This window comes from Halyomorpha halys, unplaced genomic scaffold (genome assembly GCF_000696795.3).
Source record: "Halyomorpha halys isolate HHAL.00 unplaced genomic scaffold, Hhal_1.1 Scaffold121.1, whole genome shotgun sequence".
Classification (NCBI taxonomy): Eukaryota; Metazoa; Arthropoda; class Insecta; order Hemiptera; family Pentatomidae; genus Halyomorpha; species Halyomorpha halys.
This window is the reverse complement of record NW_027107242.1, coordinates 2,073,173-2,096,508: the sequence shown is the minus strand read 5'-3', so window position 1 is coordinate 2,096,508 and position 23,336 is coordinate 2,073,173. Positions and strand designations below refer to the sequence as shown.

At 30.2% G+C, this 23,336-nt stretch overlaps 1 protein-coding gene across 2 annotated transcripts in view; it reads left to right on the top strand.

The window, feature by feature from the left end:
* Window positions 1-253: 253 nt before the first annotated feature.
* The window catches only part of Nmdar2 (NMDA receptor 2), a gene marked incomplete at its 5' end in the record, with an annotated part of 971,135 nt that continues 948,052 nt past the window's right edge, over window positions 254-23,336 (top strand). For both annotated transcript variants that reach the window (XM_067045541.1, XM_067045540.1), the window contains 1 exon segment: window positions 254-314.

Below are 23,336 nucleotides of genomic sequence, written 5' to 3'. Positions count from 1 at the left end.
TTCATTTAATGCCACATTACTGACTTGCACTTATTGACATATATATATATATATATGTATTAGTACCCAGAATATGCGGTCCAAATTAAAGTTTTTCTTGTATGGTTAAGAGTATACATGTATCTTTAATATTTATTTATTAGGATATTGGTTACTTGAATAATTGATTAATTTATAAATTGATACTCCAATATTTTATAGTTTCAAGCATTTATTTTTACAAAAACCATAAATATATTTTTTTCTTTTTTAGAATTCAAATTATTTCAAGACCTAAGAGAAGGAGTTTGATATCTCCAGCGAAGTGTGTTAAGGTAAGCAAACACTATCTTATCTCTTTGTGTAATGATCCTATAGATTTTTCTTGCGCTATCTGCTAAGCCAAAATCTCGTTACGATCTTCCTGGTACGCAAAGGAAAAACAACTTCCACCAAGGAGTAGTATTCCGGAATAAAGTTCCCTGATTTATGCTGGCCATCTCCTGAGAAATATCCTCTGATATTATTTATCAAGTTGGTTTGGTGGTATTCTTAGGTAGTCCGATGCGGAAAATTGCCTGCGACCAATCTTCCGACCGATAGAACAAGTTCTACTAACTCTGTTATCTCGAATGGTCAATGTTTTTCCGTTAAAACGGACATCTAGTTGAAATTAAACACCAACTTCACTATGACCGGTATTAAATTTGTATGATTGACTTCTAACCAAACGATACTTCACATGTCCCTTTCACCAATCTCTTCCAATCTCCCTTTTAGTCTCATTTTGGTTTATTAGTTGTTGAACTTCATAGTTTTATTAATTAGTGTTTCTTTGGATGTTTCCCGGCTTATTTATCCGCATCAGGAGTATCGTGAACTGTATCTAAAATTATATTTTAGAAAAATCAATACACTTTAATTTTCTTGAATACTTGTAATAGTAGTTTTACAAAACAGTTTAATGGATTTGTTAAATTAAATCAAAATTCCTAAATTTAGTTTTTGTTTGTAGAATTCATGCTACTCGGAAACTGTTGAAATAAAATAAAATGAAAAATCGTTAATCGTTCGGGACTAGGTCCCTATAGAACAATTATAAGGTTACACAATATATTGGCCAGAAATAGAGTGCCCGCACCTAATTACAACATATATTATAATTGCATATCAATAATTTTAGATACAGAAAAAAAAACTAAATACATTTAGACCAAAACAAAATGGTAATTATTTACAGTATTAATATATTTTTTTTCATTAATTTAATTTATTTTATCTTATTTTAGTATGTATGAGATCATTCATCACTATTACCTATTGCCCACAACTGTGTGGCAGATTGTAATATCTATCAATAAATGCAAATTAGTATTAAAAAAAAAATAAATGGTAATATTGAATATTTATATTATCTACTGTTGAGGGTAATATGCCTTAAATTAATATTTGCTTTTATAAATACTATGACTTGATTATTTCCAACTAGTAAATTTAAGTACCTACCAGACGATATGGAATACATCGAATACGTTTCTTTAAAGATAAATTAATCCTTTTTCTCAATGTAATTAATTACAGTATTGTTAAACAAAGAAAGATTGTACTACATTTTTTTCTATTTCATTTCTTTGCTTAGCATCATAACCATAAAAATTGGTTCACATCTCAAGTAGCTTTTTTAGAGCAGTAAAAAAAAAATAAAGTAGTTTGGGTTGGTAGGAATTATTCCATTTGTGTAGAAATAAAATTGTATAAAAAGCGATGGGGCAACCTAATCCCACTTGGTGCCACCGCCTTTTACCCTCTTCTTATAAATAGGAGAATATTTTATACTTTGGAATCTTTAGGTATTATGGGTCATCAAATCTTTAATGCTTTGTTTCGATCTTAACTACAGAAAGACTAGCGTTTGTTTTTATAAACGCGAATCGCATTCAGGAACGTTTCGTTAGCGCTTTAAGTTCTCCTTCAAAAATTGGAACAGTAGGCATCTTAAAATGAAGGAGAAGCGTCAACATCTATGATTTGTGTAATGATATGAACATAAATCAGTTTCTTAAAACGGATTCATTAGTTCGGATATATGGCTCGTAGAAGTATTCATAAAAAAAAAAAAAAACTGTAAATGTTTAACCTCATCAAATCATAAAAGACGGAAGACCCAAAGAAAGTACGCACTGATGTGAGAGCCACCAGCTTAACTCCAATAATTGGTCTGGTTTAACTCAAGAGATCTTTGGAAAAAGGATCGACTAATTAGTGAGTTATTGCGCCATTGATATATATGTTAAGTGCTTAGATGATTTACAGATGTTTCAAAACCATCATATTAAAAAATATAAATATCATCTTAAACAGTATAGTGACTAGAAAATTCTTTATACTATAAACTAATAAAAAATAGTGAGCTCGATATGAGATACAAGATTGGCAATATTATGTGAATGTATAAACATTGTCTTTATTACCATAATATTGCTTGTCTAAAAACAAATACTAATAACGTTTTAATAATTATACATTAAAACAATTTCGTAGTTTCAAAAGAATATTTAAAAAATCCGTATAAAGCAGTGCCAAATTTGTAAAATCACCTAAAATCTCTAAAAAAAAAATTTTTTTAAGATCTTAAAGTATAAATTATATTGTTATTAAGGCAATCATAGAATTACTTACGGGTTCTGTGATGTATTTTCATACACGTAATCTCAGAGGTTCTAAAAATAAATGAATAGTTTATGTCTCTTGGAATCTGAAATTAAGGATGAGTGACAACTTAATTAAATTTTATAACCGCATTTAACGAATTAAATGTAAGACCTATATTTTACAAATATACCTATCTCTTTGATCAAATACGCCCATTGTAAAACCAAGTGGAGCTGTGAAGATATTGTAAATAACGGTTGAATAGGTGGAAAGGTATCTTCAATGGCCACTGAAACCTTTGTTTCATTATAAGATTTTTTTTTCAAACTGTGGTAGTTGGTTGTTAAGACTAAGCGGATAATAGAAGTGAAGGGATAAATATCTAAAAACAACTTCTTTGTTAATTAAGGAACTTTTTTAATTCCACTTTGTCTACTTCTTGTCCGCGCTTATAATAATGTGGACTTTATAGGGATCGAGTTTCATTTTAATTTTTCCCCCTTCGTAGCCCTTTATTATCTCAGAGCTTCGGAACTTATTTAGGAAAGAAAAGTAGTCCATTTTTTCGGATGCTTGTTTTAAGACGTTATTAAAAATTCATACATCCTTTATATTTATGATATCATGCATATATTTTGGAAAACATGTTCAGGTCCCAAACGTGAAGATGGTGGGCGGGACCACCCCGAGCTACGGAACCTGGTTATGATTAAAACATTAAATATATGGGCCAAGGTGAGGGTGAGTGCATTATATATGATCAAGTGCATTAATGCGGTTACTGGGTATGCCATGTTTTTTTATAAAATCATAACTTCTTTTTTTACATTATTAATAATAAATGATGTTAATTAACAACCTTTGTCCTATATGTACAACTACTCAAAAAAAATTAATTAAACGAAGAATAAATTAAAATGTAAAACATTTTGTGGGCGCAGACATTTGCATTCAATATTGCAAAAGAAATTATTACTACTATAAATTTTCTGTTGTAATTTTTCCATAGAAAAAAAGGTTTGCCGATTTTTCAAATTAAGATTACTTAATGTTTAACAACGTCGTTGGTATAAAATCCAATCTATAAAAACAGTATCTTCTTTTAATTAGAATTATTGGTTTGCTTGTATAAACAAGTATCTTACATCAGTTTTAAGACGATAGATTAGTAAATTTAAGAAGTCATAATTTCTTGTTCTAATAATCACTTCTGGAAATCTACATCTATAAAAATCATATCTCGAAATAGTGTTACTTGACATTACCAGTTTTTCTAATGGTTTGGGTTTCTGATTGTTTATTGATTAATCAATTCCCCTTTGTTAAAACCCTTAGAATGGAGGTTTATTTTGACATGTAATAAAATTAAATAAGATATTGTTCTCTCTATTTAAAAACAGTTTCTCATAACGTTTAAGTTTGTAAGAGGGCTGGAGTTTTCTAGTTGTTTTCATTTTATTGTTTTAGTAGGACTAGGAAAATAGTGGCTTCGGGGAACAAGGGCGGAATGGAAGGGGGAAGACCTGGAGATTGCCAGACTTTGAGGTTACCTTGAGATTCTTCTGAGATAGAGGGAATGTTATATTAATTCTGTTAGCATACCTTTTCTTATTCTTTTAATACTTTTTATATTAACAAATACTTTAAGTTTTCTATTATTATTATTATAAGATTACAAAAGAGAGAGAAAGTTAGGAAAAAAAATACAAATGTATTTTAATATTGTTAAGTAGCTATCATAATAAAATTTTAGTCAAGTTACTTCTGGAGATCTTTTTAAAAGCAAATAAAAGTCTTTGGTCACAGGTTAGGTGTTATATAAAATATAAATAGTTTTCCGTGGCGGAGATTTCTTCCCGATATTTTTGGGTCAACCAAAACTATTTCTTTGGATGTGTTATGTAAAATATTGTTTCTTTTTGGTCTAGTGCATATAAAAATGGTTAATGTGCAATTATAGAAGCAATATACATATAAAACTAATATCCAAATGGACATAATCGTCACAAACTTTGCTTGTTCAAATTAAAACCTCCTTATTTTATTCTATAATTGAATTTTACGTTGAATTCCATAAAGAGTAAATGGCTTTCTTTTTTTTTTTTTTTTTTTAATTAGGCACATATTTTCCAGGCATTTTTATTTTCCCTGTCACTACTAGTAAAAAATGTCTTTTAAGGATTTTTAATGTCGAATCGCCCAGTGATATTATTTTTTCGAGGAGAAAACAGATGATTACTAAAAAAAAAAAAAAATCAATGTCATTATGTCTTGTTAGTAAAATTAGCACTCACCAAAAATTTAAATATTTTGTCAGTTTAAAAAAAAACAAAATCATCTTTAATTCAGCATTTTAGTAAACTGAATAGTAGAAGAGATAAAGGGGGGAAATAGGTGTTAGATAAAAGTAAATTCTAAGAAATTTAGTGACACTATAATTATAGAAAAATCAAAGCTGTTTTTTTATCATCATATTATTTTTCTTTAAACCATGAAAAAAAATAATCTTGAGTGGTATCTATTACAAAATTTCGAATATAAATAACAAAATGGTTGCCAAAAAACTAAAAAGCTTAAAATGTTCGCTCATTTTTCACATAGTTCCTGATATTTTCAAAGATATCTTTAGAGGTCGAGATAAAGCAAACAGCCATTATTTTATAGATGTCTTATTAAGGAATATTTCTTTTCGTTAGACTAACAGCCCAAACTGATTAATCTGAACCTTCGAGCTTTCCCTAGAAGATGATCTTCACTAAAAGAAAACAAGAAAGGGTTTGTGCCCTATTAGAGATAGGGTAATTAAACCAAAATTCATAAACACAAAATAAGAGTAGAAGATATATTGGAAGCAGCGAACTCGTTCAAACTGTTTGGCGTTGTTGAAAACTTCTGTTAGTTCAACAGGTGCGTAAGCTTAGTGGTGAGAGATCGGATTGAAGCAGGATACTAAAAGAGGATGAAAGCCCATCATGGGTCTGCTGTGATTATATTTACAAACATTATCTCTTTTAAAAAGTAAAAAGCCCTTCACGGGTGCAAAAAAATATACTGGATTAGTCAACTTTGTCTCTAATAACAGCACAGAAAAATTAGCATACCTTTCTCTAAACACAATACTGAATCTTTGACCCGTAGGAACGCAGTAACAGAAACATAACTCAGTATAGTAGTCTGATTGAAATGAATTGGGAAACATTATGACTGATGATTTTTGTATTGTATTAGTGACTGCAATCACATCACAACATCGTCGGTTCAACCGAAATCTTTTGAATTATAAAAATAAAAACCTATAAATCTTGATATCGAGTTATATTATTTATGTACACGTTATAGAACAAAAGCTATAAATAAAAATACGTTCATTACAAAGTTCCTTGAGTTCTTTCTTTACAGAATATTCCCATCACCATTGACATTCAATTCGTCAATCATTTTATTATAAGATACTCAGTTGTTAGCATGCAATTAGATATCTTAGATAGTCCGGGTGGTTGATAAAACGGTATATAAAAAGAAGATAACATCTTTTTATTAATTATCAACAGTTTTTGAGTTTTTGTTCGCCCAACTTTGCAGGGTTTGATCTGGTTTAAATGAGAACAAGGTACAATATTGTAAAGTATCTACAAATAATTGTACCAATTATGGTACAATGTAATATAATATTGTAAAGTATCTTAAGGCTACGGCCACACTTGGGTTTTTTGAAGCTGGACGCTTAGCGTCAAAAGAAACAGCTTCTAAACACGCCTGAGGCTACGGCCACACTTGGGTTTTTTGAAGCTGGACGCTTAGCGTCAAAAGACGCTGTATTTATAGGTTAGCTGGAGAGGAGTGGTGGTGGCCACACACAGCGTCTTTTCCCTTCAGCGTCAGTAGAGACGGCACATCTTCAAGGTCAACAGCTGGTCGGATAAGCCCAGGTCCATTTCCTTGCATCAATTCACGCTACTCACTTGGCGTCCACACAGTCCTCGGTAAACTTTGTAGTTGAGTGCGAGTGAATTAGTTTCGACAGTTTACAGTTGTAACTTTTGTAAGTTTTAAGTTGTAACTTTTGTAAGTTTTTAAGTTTGTAACTTTGTAGTTGAGTGCGAGTGAAATAGTTTCGACAGTTTACAAGACGACAGACAATGGAACTTGACACCGAACGTATTAGAGGATCGCAACACTACTGAGCCAGACATGGCCACATTTGATGTCTTTCGACACTAGGAGGCGTTGCGTTAAAAGAAGCAACTATGCACGCGGTCAAGTGTGGCCACGTTCAGGCGTGTTTAGAAGCTGTTTCTTTTGACGCTAAGCGTCCAGCTTCAAAAAACCCAAGTGTGGCCGTAGCCTCAGGCGTGTTTAGAAGCTGTTTCTTTTGACGCTAAGCGTCCAGCTTCAAAAAACCCAAGTGTGGCCGTAGCCTTAGACTATAAAATATACTTTCATATTAAAAAAAATAAATAGTGGTATCATTTATTACTGTTCTTTTTATTAATTGTTATTCAATATTTAGATTCTTTTAGCTTACTTTGTTCCTATTTTCGAAGTATATTCTTTAGTCTTATCTTTTTTTATGATGTTTGTATCATATGTGACAATGAGTCCTAATGAACCTTTGCTAACTGAGGCGAAACGTTGATTAATAATAGAAAGCCTTTTTTGCTATTTTGTTTTCCTTTTTTGACCGTCAATTGGACTGTCTTATTATATCTTCCTACAGTCAATAATTTTAATTTGCCCAAAAAATAAATTTTTATAATTGCACTTTAATATTGACTATGTAATGATTCAGAACAGGATAAATGGATCAAAACAGGCTTTAAATTTTTATTAAATTATTATATTTCTCACATAAAGTCTTTTATGTTTTGCAAAAAAAAAATATTAATATTAATAAAATCACTTTATTGAAAACTGCTGACATTGGAGTTTAACATTCCAGATAGGAGATACAGATTGTAGGTGAAACTATTTCTTGCCAAGGCGAGTTTCAAATGTAAAAATTCGTTTTTGGTATCCTTTTACCATACTGAATTTTTTTAAAAAATACGTTTTCAAACCTTAGAAATATTTTTTCGGTTGTAATCATAATTTTTCAAAAATCATCTATAGTTTCAATTTACAAAAAAATCGATTCTGAAAATATTATGTCATTTATTTTAAGAAACAGGAATAAATTATAAAATGGTAACCCATAAACTAAAAACTAAAATTTTCGCTAATTTTTTATTCATTGCTCAATATCTTTTAAAAACTATTTATCGTTAAAAAAAAAATAAAAACCTGTTTTAAATAGTATAAATCTATTAAAGTTAGAGTCCCTCTTTATTCCATCTACCCTTTAAAGGACAAATCGTTTTGGGAATTTATTCTGGCAAATATTATGAAAACTGAAATTATAAGAAACTACCTTTTGGCAAATATGCCTAGCTTCAATTTCAGAGCTAATGGACAAGTTTATGTCTCACAGTTTTTCTAGTAAATTTTTCAAAACTTTATTTTTTCTTACATAACAAAAATCAACATTTTTCCAATTTATTTAAGCAAATATTTCAGGTGCTATTAGACGTACAGAATTCTATTAGCTCTTAAATTTAGGAGAAAAATAGATGTTGCTGCACGTTTCAGGATACCTCTCTCAACTCTGGCAACAACTGTAAAACTAATAGACCTTATTTCGCAGGAAAGTTCCTGCTGTTTGAGAGAAAGCTTCAAATGAGTTAGCATTCCTCTACTTGAAGGATGTTTAATTACTTCACTTCCTGACTACAGAAAAAAACAAACAATATTTCTATCAAATGATCTTTACTTGAATAATAAACTCAATCGTAGGTAAATAATTTGGGTATAGAAGATTTCAAAGTGAATAAATTTTGGGACAAATCTTGAATAATACGGTTCGCTCGGTAATTTATTTTACCCCTTTTTTCATATCCTTCATTAAAATAAAAAATTAGTACTTCATACATATATGATACATGAAAAGTATTATATATACTTTACTGTATCTTCTCCCTTTGATTGCCTTGTGGCATTATAAGGTATTGATTTGAGTCCAGCTAAGGTGGTATAGTCTAGCTATAGCCTATAGCTACGCCATGGAATTAATGAAACATGAAAGTTAGATAAGTTTTGTTACCTTCTTTTATCTCACCCTTCTATTAATTCTTATTTCTTTAACAAAAACGTATATTTACAAAATAATACATAACGAACATGATCTTTTTTTTTTTTTTTGAAATCTCCATTAATGAAACTCTCATTTATCTGAAACCACTAGATGCTTTGCTTAATCTCCGGATTAATAAGTGTCTACTGTATATCAGAGTTAATTAAATCAATATTTTTCATTTGAATTAAATATTTCTTTTAAATATATGTCCAAATTTCAGGGATTCGGCAAATCTATGTAAATCATGGATGATTCCAGAATATTTTATCAATAATGGTATTGAGGATGAGATAAAGAATGGCATCAGTGGGTAAGAATTTTGGCAGGATTGATTTTCTGAAGGTAAGGATGGTGGAACTCTGCCGGAATAAGTTGGTTTGCTGTGCTAGTCAGTTGGATGAGGATTTCAGTATTTTTTATGAAATAGAGGACAAGAAATAGAAATGAATACTCGATTTCTCTATCGGTCAACATTTTAACAATACTTCCCAATTGCTTGATGTAGGGATGTAGATAGATTCATTAGGTATAATTGAAAGTATGATATAAATTAATATATTTAGATATATATTAAAGATCGAATCAATGCTCACTATACGTATTTAGATTATGGTGGTAAATACCAGTATATAGTAAAATATATGTTAAGAAAATAAAAATAACTTCAACACGACTCAGCCAGTCTATACGAAACTTGGGAGTGTTTTAGGATCTTATAAACTGCACCTAAAGGCACAAACTGGGTCTAATTTAACAAATTAGAACCGAAGGTATAAAATAAAATGTTTGCAATATTTTCTTCATTTGAAACCGTTATTTTGCCTTTTTATCGGCATTAATTGGAAATGATGTTATATAGCTTAAAATAGAAGATTTAGCTTTCGAACGGTGTACAACTTTCAAGTCATAATGAAAAACTAAACCGAAGTAAAAAAGAACCGGCCTAATTTCTACATTTTTTAATGATGAGGGTACAGAATAAATTTTCTGTATCCTAGCTAATTATTTTCTATATTCAATATTATTTTTTGTTTAGAGGGAGGTAATACCTAGTTATATAACATTGTCCTAATATGAAAAACCAAAACAAAAAAAAAAAACATAAATAAAATTTATAATTTCTGAGTTATACGCCAAAATGCATAGTTTTGTTAACAATTTTTTTTACCAAGAAGTCGGTAAAATGTCATACATAAGCAATATATAATAAATGGTAATTCATAAATTTTTTTTTTTATATATTAAGTTTATTCTTTAAACTTCCTTGCACATCTTTTAGACGAGCAAGGAAGGGCGCACATATCGTCTCTCGCAGATAACAGGTTCCTTTATCCTATTAATTTGTAAAACAGCAATTAGAATATTAAATGAACCACCTAAAAAAAAACAAATTATTATTGTTAAAAAAGTTTTTAAAATAGATTTGTATAGATTGTTTAAATAGAGTATGGATTATTCTATTTTATAAATTGTATTGTCCGTGTGACTCAAGTCTTGCTTCTGTGTTGGCATGTGACTCAAGGCTTGTTTTAGCATTTCACTCTGTGGTCAAAGCAAAATATTTTGCCCACATAAGATCGTTTATTTCTGTTTTAATTCGAAAAGCGTTCAAATTCACTATAAAAAGAAATTTAGATAAAGAAGATCATGAAAGATGAATTAAAGATTTCAAAATATCTGAAAAAAGTGCGAATGGGCGCCCTTATTCCACATATAGAAATCCATATTTTCAATACTTAATTTAAAGTATAATATGTATTTTTTTATTTGTATATAAATTTCTTGTATATAAAAATCTTGTATATAAATTATTTTGTTATTATTTAATCAATTTTCATTACATTGATTTAACATATTTATTTATTACTATTATTGTTGTTATTTTTTTTTCAGTGTAGTATTTATTTATTGTATAGATGAATACTAAGGACGCTAGTACATATCGCTCTTTATTGTGGTTGCTTCTATTGATATTATTCAATAGCAATTATTATTTATTTAGAGCTGAAGTAATCTAATAGATACGAGTAGCATTCAGAATATTAATAAAATAACGATTACTAAAAGTTAAATTCAGTTTTACACAAAGTAATTAAAACTTTATATACAATATTCTGAGGATGTTTGATATCAACGTCAATGTGATTGGAAATTGGCTGATTAAACCCCTACGCTGATTATTCTGCTGAAATAAACTATCTGACACTCGTTTCAGAAATCCCTTTGATTAGGCTGAATGTCGTGATCAGGATCTCGTCCTGTTTGGAGAATTAATTTGTAAATGCAGGCAGGGATAGATTGACCTGTATTCTGTGAATGTTTAAACGAGTAATTCAGTTTTTGTTCGACGTAATTTCGTATACCAATCTGTATAGGATTCAAATAAAATTTAAAAAAAAATCATAAAAAAAGAAGCTTCAAATTTTGTAAAAATATAAAATAAAACCATTGCTATGTTGTAGCTCTTCAAAGCTGTTCTAAGGCTGACTGGGGATTCCAGGGCTGCATTTTATTTATTTAAATTGATATTTATATCATCTATCTCTATAGGTTCCTGATGGGAACTGGCCTACGATTCGTAGATGTTTGCTATGTATTTTATCCCAGAACTAGAAACCATAGACCCGTTTGTTATGGAATGCTAGATGTAATTGTATGTAATTAATTATTAGATATCTTCTTCAACGGTATCATGTTTGCCAATTTATTTGGTTATGATTATGAATGCTACCTCATAATCATAGCAGGGGTTCTAAATTATAAAATGAAGTCTAGTTTGCATTAGGTTGTATTTACAACTCCATACAGTTAACGTATAATCAATAAAAGGGAGCATGTTAGATCTATTGACATCAAGTTTAATTACTATGCTATGAATTGAGAAATACCAGCTGAAACTAACTTTTATATTTATATTGGCTTTAATTTAAATCAAGTTTTATTTCTGTTGATATTCAAAATACAACTTTATGATTTTACTTAGCTTAGTGTCTGGCTGGCTTAGCGGTATTCAGGCAGTTCTTAGTCTCGTTGGTCCTTTCTCCCTGTTCATCCACATCGTCCTGGCATAGCTGGGGATGTACGTCCTTCTTGGCTGTTCTACCTCCTCTGTACTCCTGTACTGCTTCAGTGTCCTTTCTGGTCTGTCCTTGACTCTTGACTCCCTTTGACTCACTTGTGACCTTGCCTCTGCCCTCTCACCCCTTCTTTGTCGTAAGGGGGTTTCATCGCATTGTTTCTGCCTCCTCATTGGCTAGTTCAAGCTCCCCCCTCGTAAAGTAACCGTCCTTCGTAGAGTCCGAGAAGGGGTAGGAAAATGCCTTAATTTACATCCTGTGATTTTCCTGCCGATAACTGGGATTTCTTCTGTTTTGGGGCGTAGTCTGTTTTCCTCGGGCGGCTTCTTTTTTGACAATATTTTATGCCCCGTCCTTAGGTCGGCCCTTACCGCCATCAGTTGTTTATTTAGGATGTCCTATCTGCTCCTGGTGTTGATCCTTCCAGGTGACTCCGCCACAGATGTCTATTGTATTGGCGTTCTACCTGCAACCTGTGAGCAGGCTAACAGTCCCTAAAGGTGTTCGGCCGTACCCCATGGGGATGGGGTACCTTGCCCCCGGCCTACAGGTGTCCAACATGAACACCCGGATTTAATTGAATTTAATTTCCATTTTCTCATACTGGCATCGCACCATATTGACGCATTAATTTTACGTATCCTAAAATATTTTTAATTTAAGATCACAGTTAAGTGCTAATAAGGTAGTTTACATTTTCTAGTTTCTGAGTGGTTCGATTACATCCTTGATATGCAAAAAACTCTTTTTTTCATCCATTATTTTATTTAGTTTATGTTTTCTGTTGTTGAACTATATAAAAGGAGTTTTATGAGTTGAATTATTTATTATATTATATTTATCAGAGACTGTTAAGGATGAGATATTAAAAACTAAGGGGTTAAGATGGGTAAGGAGTTTGGAATGAAAAGACGCATATCTATTTTGGGCCAAATCTGCAACAAATGGGATGTTAAGGTCGTTGTGGATGAGTTTATTTGTAACGTAATAGAGCATCAAGGATTTTACGTAGGATTTTGGATTGTAAGGATTGGATGCAGGGATGGTTTGGTAGAGCCCCAGAGCTCAATTCCATAAGTTCAAATTGGTCTGATTATCATTGTACATAATAATTTTTGTAGTGAATGGAAAGTTTAGTGCGTTTGTCAGGTAGGTGTTGTAGCAATCGAAATCTACGAGCAGTTTCTTGTCGCTTCAGTCTTGTATGTGGATTCCAGGTAAGTCTCTTGTCAAGGTGGTTTCCTAGGTAGCGAATCTGTTCAACACGCGTTAGTGGAGTATTTAAAAAGGATACTGTAGGACAGAAGGGTAGAGGTTTACGACGAAGAGTAAAGGTGGGATTTTTCAGTACTTATTTTGATTCTCCAGTTTTGACACCATTCTTCAATGGATGTTATGTGTGTCTGTAGAGTTTGTGATACATTAGTAGGGTTGTTGTTTACGGACAGTATACATGTGTCATCAGCTTATGTTGTTAGGACCGTGTTAGGGTGCGTTGGGATGTCAGACCGTAAAGAGAATGGGACCTAAGATACTACATTGAAGTTAAAATTATAATGAAATAATGTTATATAATTATATAATTAAATTATGTTATAATATAAAATGTTGTAATTATAATAAAATTAAAATTATATATACATACTTTCAGAATTGTGAATTATTTTTAATGCAGTTCAAATATGTTTTTCATTACTATCACAGTCTGAATATAATTATTTGTAATAATCTATATAGTGAAACTCATCCCTGTTGTCTGTTATCGGTATTGCGAGTACTGTAGTGACCCTACCCTGTGAACATTTCTCAGTTTGATTTATTGAAAGGTTTTAATTAAGTATTGCTTAATATACGGATATTATACGGAAATAAATAAATACTATGAGTGTCGTAAAATGAGAATTCTCAAAACAAAAAATATATTTTGAACGTTTTTGCTAACATATTGTCAGATTATAACAAATAACGTTATTGAATGAGAAAGAATGCAATTAAAAACCTCAATATAATTAGTTTCGTGTCTGTTTTTAAGGTAAAGGAGTAATAAAATTGAACCCAAAACTTTGGGTATTCCAAACTGAAACTTAAATACAGTTTCTGATGTATTTATTTTTTAAAAAAAGGAAAGTTATTTAATGATACAGGATGAAAAATTACATAAAGAATAACAAATACTTGATAAGAAAGAGTGCATTAGATATGAGGAAAAACCTTTTGTGTTTTCGGTTGTCCAGCAAAAAGTAGCTTTCTCAATTTCTTCAAGCAGCTACTTTAGATTCTACATCTGATTCTACACAACTCGTGAGCGGCTTTATTAAGTACTTCCTTAATTCCTTTGAACTAGCTAACTTTGAACTAACTTTTCCGTATACAGATCAGGCTGCTGATATTTGGAAGTAAATTTCAAGTGAAAATGACTCAAAAAAGATAATGGACTAAAACTTATACACTGGATGAATGATATAGATATACAAAAATATACTTACAAAAAAGCCCTTTAATAAAAGTTATTCAAGACGTTTTATTCGTGAATCATAGTAATGATGATAGAATAAAGAGTGAAACCTTGTTAACGGATTAAATGGTAGGAGTTACCTAGTTATAACTGTTCTCTAATCTAAATAATCACAATTTATGATAAATAATGAATTCACAGGTTACTGACATAACCTAATACCAGAACCAGTAATTACGAGGTAAACGCTACCCCATAATTTCCCGCTAATCAGCAGGCATTATCCAGGCAGGAGTAAAAGCAATTAAAATTATATATTTTATATTAATTTTGTTAGCTGATGTATTTGTTTAGGTCTCCAAATTAGATATGAACCCCTATGAGTTTTTATAATGCTTCCTCTGTCCAATGTTTAAAATTATCCTAGCCTTCATAAAAATGATTAGGCATCAGAAATAATTAATAGTTAGTGTATTTTACCAAATAATATGATTGTACTTTAAGATCCCCATACACGATTAAACTGTTGCGCAATTCCTTAAGTGGTGATTAATTTAGCTCTGTTTGAAAATTAACAACCCCACTAGTTCGAGTCGTGTGATTTATAGGTTATTATTTGTGGGCAATTCTTGATTTTAGGTTAATCACGTATCATTTAAAAAGTTTTAATTTTAATATGGATTTTGGAAAAAAAATAATTTAAAAAATCCAAGAAAGAAGACCATTCACGAAGACAACTAGAGCAAGCTACAATCTACTCTTGGCACTGGCAGTGGCATTTGAGCCTTGTGGACCCTCATAAAATCAATTTCATGAAGTTATATGGATTACATGGAAGCTTCATCAATATCTTCTGCTCCTGCACCCGACCTAGTGCTATCGTTGATATTTTTTTTATTTCACCAAATAACAAATTCGAATAACATTTATCTTGCTTCACCCTAAAACAAATTCACGACCAGTTTAACATATATCGCCTTCTTCATGTATCTGCTTTGGTATACATCAATTTTAACTTTCCATATACCTTTCTGATAGAACCTTTAAAGTAAATCATAAACTAGTCATAATCATTTCTCTATTCTCAGCTCGCCGGTGTTCCTATAGGTAGTATCTTAGGTCCCATTCTTTATACGGTCTATATAACTAACATCCTAACCCACCCCAATACAGTCCTAACAACGTACACTGATGACACATGTACACTGTCTAATTATATTCATGCTGTGATATTAACGAAAAATATATTTGAACTGCATTAAAAATAATTCAGGATTGTTTGAATCTTTAAATAGTTCACTAAGATTATCTAATTCATCAAAATTATTATTGATTTTTAGATGTTTTTGAACATTTAGGCATACTATAACTGAAAGGTTTTCAGGTTTTCTTTTCACTGGAGGTCAGGGTCTTACCAAGTAGGAGTCCTTTCAAGGATCACAAGATAAATTAAATCCCTAAAGGTGTCCGGAACAAAGCTTGAATTACCATTAAACCTGTTTTCATCTTAGATATAAAAAATAATAATATTATTTGAGCTACAAAATAGGTAAATAAATTGACTGAATTTAGAGTACTAAAATTTAGCTCTGTTTATTCCAAATCTTATCCTATTCAACTAGATAGGAAATCTTTTTGAAGTTGAGTTTTAGGGTAGTTTTCCCCGCGAGAATAAATTTATACGGCTTCCTTGGCATTCAAGAAACAGAAGCCGTAACCATAAAAGTAGACGGCGCCAAGCTAAATATGCTACCTTACCTCTGAAGCCTCTAGCAACTTCCGTCCTCCTTAGTCTCAGATTTTTTTCAATAATATTCTTGTCGATATTGTAATTGTAAATTTCAATATTATATTGAATAAATAATTAGAAAAATATATATTTTAGTAACACATATTAAAAAAATGAGCAATTTTTAACAGTTAAGAAATTCCATTATTGCCCAATATTGTATTAAAAAAATTTGATAATGCTTTCATTCATTCATTTGGATCTGTACACAGTTTAAGAAATCATCTTCATACTGTATTTATATGAAACGAACTACTGATTGTTTATCATTACCAAAATAATTATCATTAAAATTTGAATTTAAAAATAATAACAATTGCACTCCTATAAAAATAATCACATACTTCAGAAATTATGTTCATTTGTCTGATAAAATATTTACAAAGTCGTACTTGTTAATTATCTCATACACATTGTTATGAATTACGTTGAGTGTGAAGTACAAAACATCGAAAGCTTTTATTAAATTAAATATTAATATCTGTATAAGTATACCAAAAAAGGAAAGAAAAATAATAACTTACCGCTCACAAAATTTTTAAAAAATACATATTTGTAAACAAAAATATGAATCGATATATTATAGCTGATTAAATAATAACAAAATAATTTATAAATAAGACAAAGGGAATAAAATTTAAGTAAAATAAATACAGAGTATTTTTGTTCAGTCTTGGGAACCCTAAACCAAGCTTTGCCACCCTCGTTGTATGGAGGGCTCTCTAGAACAGTAAATTAAAAATGTCGTTTAATAGACGGTTTTAGAACGAACATAGTTGGAAAATTCAGGGTGTTTGAGTGGTACACGTGGTGGAGTTGAGGCAATGTTGTATGTTTACACCTCAGGTCAGGGCCAACTGGGGGTAACCAGGGTAACCGGGTAAAACCCATTTCACTGAGAATACCGCTATTGGAGAAGTTATAGGTTTCTTTTTCTTTTTTTTTTTTTTTTTTTTTATTTCAATGTTTAGTTTGAGGAATCTGGATCTGCAAGACCTACCATTTTTTTTGGATACCTTCTTTCAATGGACATGAAAGTTCTGGTGGAGAAAGGACAAACTGACGATATTTCTAGCAATATGTTCGAAATGACCTGGAAATGTCATTTAAAAAATGTTTTTTTTTTTAACTTCAACTCTTGTTCATACCAGACACAGATATTTGTGACAATCTCCAAATAAGATGGAATCAGACTTGGGATCAGCTACTGAAGGACTGTTAGAGTAGCCAGAGAATACAGGTATTGAGAAGAAATGAGTTGAGTAGAAAAGTTATGGTATTACAAGAAAATTGATACCAAGCAGATCCCCTCCATGGTCTAGAATTTAGTATCTTAATTCAAAAATAGAGATCTCTCATCCAGCTTATTTTAGTCTCCTCCTCTTTTTAATGGTCATGTCATTAGTAGCTATATCCAGTGCCGAGACCAGAATTTTTGCCAAGGGGGAAGCTTAATTTTGCTGCCCCTTCTTTCATGCCCTCCCGGTCTTTCCAATAAAGTTGAACAGTTTTATTTATAACTGTATATTAGGTAATATATTTCGAAATCAATACCTTCATCTTGTAATACTTCCTCATTTAATTGATTGAATTAAGGTCAAAACAATCGGACAGGAGTAACAAATATTTTTACTTAGCGTGTAACCTTTGAGAGCGTTCATATTCAGCTCTTTGGCCGTGACTAGTAGAAAAGAAAAATAATCTGGTACGGTTCACACATCACACAACTTTCACAAACCAGCTTACTTTGAATTTGAATTAATTCTCGCTCGTTTTGAAACAAATATTTTTTAAATTATTCATTGTGGCAATATTTTCCTGTACTAATTTTCCAAATGATCTTTTTATTCCGTAAATTGACTTACTCCAATCATAACAGTTTCCGGGAAAATACATTTAATTATTTAAACATTTTCTGCAACTAGAAAAACTTTTAAGTGTTGAGAATTTTTTATAACAAATTAATGTAAACAAAGTACTTAAGAGAAATATATTTTTTCCGTCATTTAAGCCCCGTAATTTTTATGAACACTAGATGCATGACAAATTTATCAGAACTAATTTTTAACAACTTTGCCGTAAAAAATTTAAATATAGAATAGTGATTGTATGGTAACAAATAAACTAAAAAAATAGAGCATATTTACCTTAGTACAGCATTGAAGAAACACTATATGTGATCTTACATTCCTAATGATAAGCTCACACAAAGCAATATAATATAGGGCATGAAAGTTTCTGTTAAACATAATATAAGAGAACAGAGGCATATTAAGACACTTAATATGATATTTAAATTACTAATAAAAATTTAACTAATTTAATTCGCTATTTACTATTACCAATATTTCTAAGTTATTGAGAAAATTATATTACATTTTTAAACTTCAATAAAAGAATATTGTTAGTTTTTATTTCTCTACTTGATTATTAATATCTGACAACGGTTTTATGATGACGAATCGGTACCTCAATGTAATAATTCGGTCAAGTGATATGATTGTAAACCATCTGTTCTGGTTGTACATGGAACAACAATTGGAGCTCAAGGAACAATCGCAGTAGGTGGTTCATGACATCCTTTGGTAAAATTATTTCATTATGGTTCTCATTTTAAGCATAATTTAAGGTTTTATAGTTTGTTTTAACTTTTTCCCTTGGATCCACCATAGAAATTTAGACGAAATACCGATGAAAGATCTAAAATTATTCAATTATTTATCAAGCTGCTAATTAAATGTTTTATGATTGCCAGAAATGTGCTTTCGGGTTAAATATTGACTAATATGAAGTAATAGACTACAGTTTTAAAAAAAAAAATTCAAAATAAACTTTTTTTTTTTATTTTTTGTAAAAGATGGATAACAGTTTACGATATTCTTGACTGAATCAATAAATTATGATAATCATTCGACGCGAAATTCAATGCTGCTTAATTCCTTATATGATTAATTTTTCGTTAGGATTTTATTTCGTACTGTTTAGGATCTATAGGTGAAAGAAAACGCCTAATTCGTTACTTTAGGCAAATTAGGAACTAATTTTTTTATCAATTATAATAAAAAATATCCGTTTAGTCTCATACTTTTTAGTTTCTTGTAACTGCTACGTTTCGGCCATTCTATACATTTCTAAGTTCTTATATATATTACCACAACTAAAATTTTTATCAAAATGTTGCAATGTTGCAAAATGTTGCAAAATTTTGCAAGGCTATTCTGCCTTGGTCGAATTTTGTCATAGTCAATAGCCTATTATTATCAAAGTTTCACTTATTCTAATTCTATCCAGTTTACACTGTCTATTAAAATCTATCGCTTTATAAAGGTATCAAGATTATAGAACTGTTGATAAAGTGATAGATTGTAATAAACAGTGTAAGTTGAATAGAATTAAAATAAATGAAATTGTGATAATAATAGGTTAATACCTAAGATTAAATTGGATAACGGCGAATAGCCTACAACATTTTGATAACCTTGTTATAAATCAGATCCTTAAGGTAGCCTGGTATGACCGAAACGTAGAGTTACAAGAAAATAAACATTGTGAGACTGTATAGACATTTCTTATTAAAATTGATAATTAATCCCGTCTCAAACCAGAAATTAAATTATAAATGCTTAAATTATTTGTTACTGTATATTCAATTGGCTAAATTTTATGCATTGGGCTGTTGTAATATAAAATAGAGACAAGGCCAACCCAAACGGTTATCTCCGCAGTTTTCAACCTTACGAGGATGAGTGACCCACTTTCAAGCTCAACTTATAAGCCCTTCTTTAAAAGCTTTCAAGGTTAATTGACTTTTTCCATGACAAACATTAATCATCTCATCGTTCATTATGAGCATCTACATCAATTATTAACGAATATACCAATATGTATCTTATTCTAAATGGCTTATGATAATATGTTAATGATTAAGACAAATTAGATTAATGTATGAACATATATTGTAAATCAACATCGAGATCTATTGATCCTAGAGTCAGTGGGATGAAAGCATTTTCTTTGGGCGCATGACCGTAGGTTACCTTGAAAATTAGTTTTCATTTCCTAATTGAGGCGAACTCAGTAATTAGTGATTCGGAAATTGGTTAAGCGCAAATTTCCTCTCGTTTCCCTGAATGATGTTATCTCGGTGACGTGTGATGGTGAAATAGGACCACCTGTCCTCTGGCCAATACGATCATACTGCGATAACATATGTAATTCGCTGAAAGTAGTTGTCGGAGTTATTTGTTTTTTAAGACTAACGATTAAAATTGATTAAAACAATATTTTGTTTATTAATAAAAAAAATAATTGAAAACACTAAAAATGGTGAGTTGGTTGTTGAGTATAGACCTTTGTATAAAGAGAATAATTCTTGAATATCATAGGAGTATCAACACCCCAATCATTGGATAACGAAATGTACCCTTCTAGAACCTTGTCTTTTTCAAATTTATGCTGGTAATGAGTTTAATTATTCTTGTGAATTACCTTCTAGTAAAGAAATTAATATTGAGAAAAACAAGAAAGAGAATTTTTCGAATAAGTTAATATTTCAAAAATTAATAAATCACAGGAAATTATATTTGTCCATATAAAAAACTTTAGTTAATAAAAATAAAATGAACTGATAATCTTGTTTGATTACAATTGAAAAGTAAACATTTAACAACTTAAATCTTGAAATGTATGAATGTATCTCCAATAAAAATTAAATTATTTAGTATTGTACATGAAAAAAAAATTCAATTTATTTGAGCTTTTTTTTTTTTAACATGAAATTGATGAATTGAAATTCTTTAGGCCTGTTGTGCGAATATGCTGTTATTCTTGTTATGTTCTAGTCCTTGAATAATTTGAAACGAAAATTTTCAGTTGGAAATGGTTGTAAGGAAGGGTACAGTTGATGTACATGAAACACCTTGTGGGATATAGTTATAAGCCGAATGACTACATATTACAATACGCCAAAAAAATAACAGTCAAAATCATTAACATCATCTGGTTATTGTTAACATTGATTTTATGACCGGTTGCTTAATGTAATGATTATCATAAAATTATGCATTTTTATAATAAAATTTACAGTAAAAGTAAAATTATGAAATGAATTGTCTGAAAAACCAATTTTAAAATAATGGATAAATTATTACGAATAGTTAATCTCTTAAAACTAATTGCAATACAGTGAATTCCGTCAAAACAATCTATTTTCTATTGAAAAATTATTCCGATAAAGTTACTGATCTTTTAATGTTGCGTTGAACAATGCCAGAGACAGTAATGCTAGTATTCCCTTGCATGCTATTAATGGATGGGGAATGAACCTATCATGTGCAACTGAGTGCCTGTAATTAGATCTTCCTACAACACTGTGACCCATATCTTAGTCAACGGATAGATATTAAACATAGGAACATACGAAGATGCATCACAGTTTTTAAATAATAAATCTTCAAAAGTTATAAAATTTGATATTAATCCAAATTTACCGATCAGTAAACGAGTTTGTCGTTTCATTGTAGATAATTATGAATCTTTAAAAAATCCATAACTGTATGCAGGCGTCAAATATGAAGTCGGAAGTGGGAACTATTAATTATTATTTAAAAAAAAAATTCACTTTTATTTTACTGTAATACATAAAGAATAGCGGTCCAGGTCCTATGTATTTGTAAGTTTACATAGCGTGAAATGAGGTGAGATTGTTCCATTTGGGTTGGAATTGGGCCAACACGAAATTCAATAAATAAATACCCTGTAATGATTTGTTATTGAAGCTATTAGTTGTTATCAGCATTTCTCTTTCCATGGCACAGTGTGGCATGTTTTTTCAAAACAAAATGTGTACAAACTTTCCTAATACCATCAATAAGATTCTTATTTTTTAAAAAAAAAAATTCTCTTTTTCATTACTTTGTTGTAAAATGTAAAAAAATATATTCTCATGATATGAAGAATTAATTTTATTTACTAGTCTCTAATACTTTATTCAATTGCTTAATGATAATAATATGATTTCTCAAACTTTTTCGGATGTCATGTTAACGCATAATGATTTAAATAACTTCATTTTGTGCGGTAAGATTATGCCACATTTTTTGTTGTTTTATGTGCTGTCGTTGAGATACGAACCATTTGAGATACGGGGGTGTTGGATTTTTTTTTTATGCCATCTTAAAAATAAATAAATAATTAGAAATAATAAAATTTAGAAAACTGTTTAGCGTTTTTTTTTCACATATACAATCTATTTGCACTAAATTTGAAATATTTTCGGTTAAAATAAAATACATTGAAAAAAGCATAAAATCATCTCACAGTTAAATGCAATAATTAAAGAAGTGGAAAACGGGTATTTTCATGCTATATTTTAAGTATAATTAGTTTCAATTCCTTATTCGATTTGATGTATAGATTCAACTTTATTTGAGAATATGAAACAATAGAACTGAATTATGCCTTGACTCGTCAAACTTTTTCTATAAATTATATAATTATTTCAAATTGTTATAAAAAATGTTAATATTATAATATTTTTTTAAAATTTACTTATTGTTAATTTGTCAGATAACTGGAAGGCACTGGTGTATATTTCGCTCCGAGCAATACAAATGTTCCCTATTTAAGTTATCCAACTGGAGTCGGTTGAAAAGATTCTTTGAATTCCTATATCATTAGCTACTCGGGTTCATTATATATCCACCTTGTTTTTACGCCGTCCATGCCCCCCACATTGCGAACCACTAATTACCTTACTCCGCTTTGTGTATTAAGTGCCTGTTTATTCTAGTTGCGTGCTTGTTTCTAAATTAAATATACTTATACAATTATGTTTTAGCTCATATTTATACGTTTTACTTCAAATGTGAACGTCCTTAAAAGTATTATTTAGCTTATTATATCATATAAAGCAGTCTGTAAGTGTAACAATATTATTTATGTTGATAATGAACAGCCATGACTTTCTAATTCACTTTTTTAACATTGTTTATACAAATACAGTCATTATTCATTAAAATAATGTGATATATAAGAAAAAAAAGGGTGGGGGATCACTTTATATTACTTTAGTGGAGGATATTACTTTAGTTACCGTAAAGTAATGTGACTATGGTACAGTTTTTTATTCTTAAACCTGTTATAGGTTTGCAATATTCCAATAACGATTTTTTCCTTCTGTTAACGCCATATATGTATATTAATTAAAATGTAAAT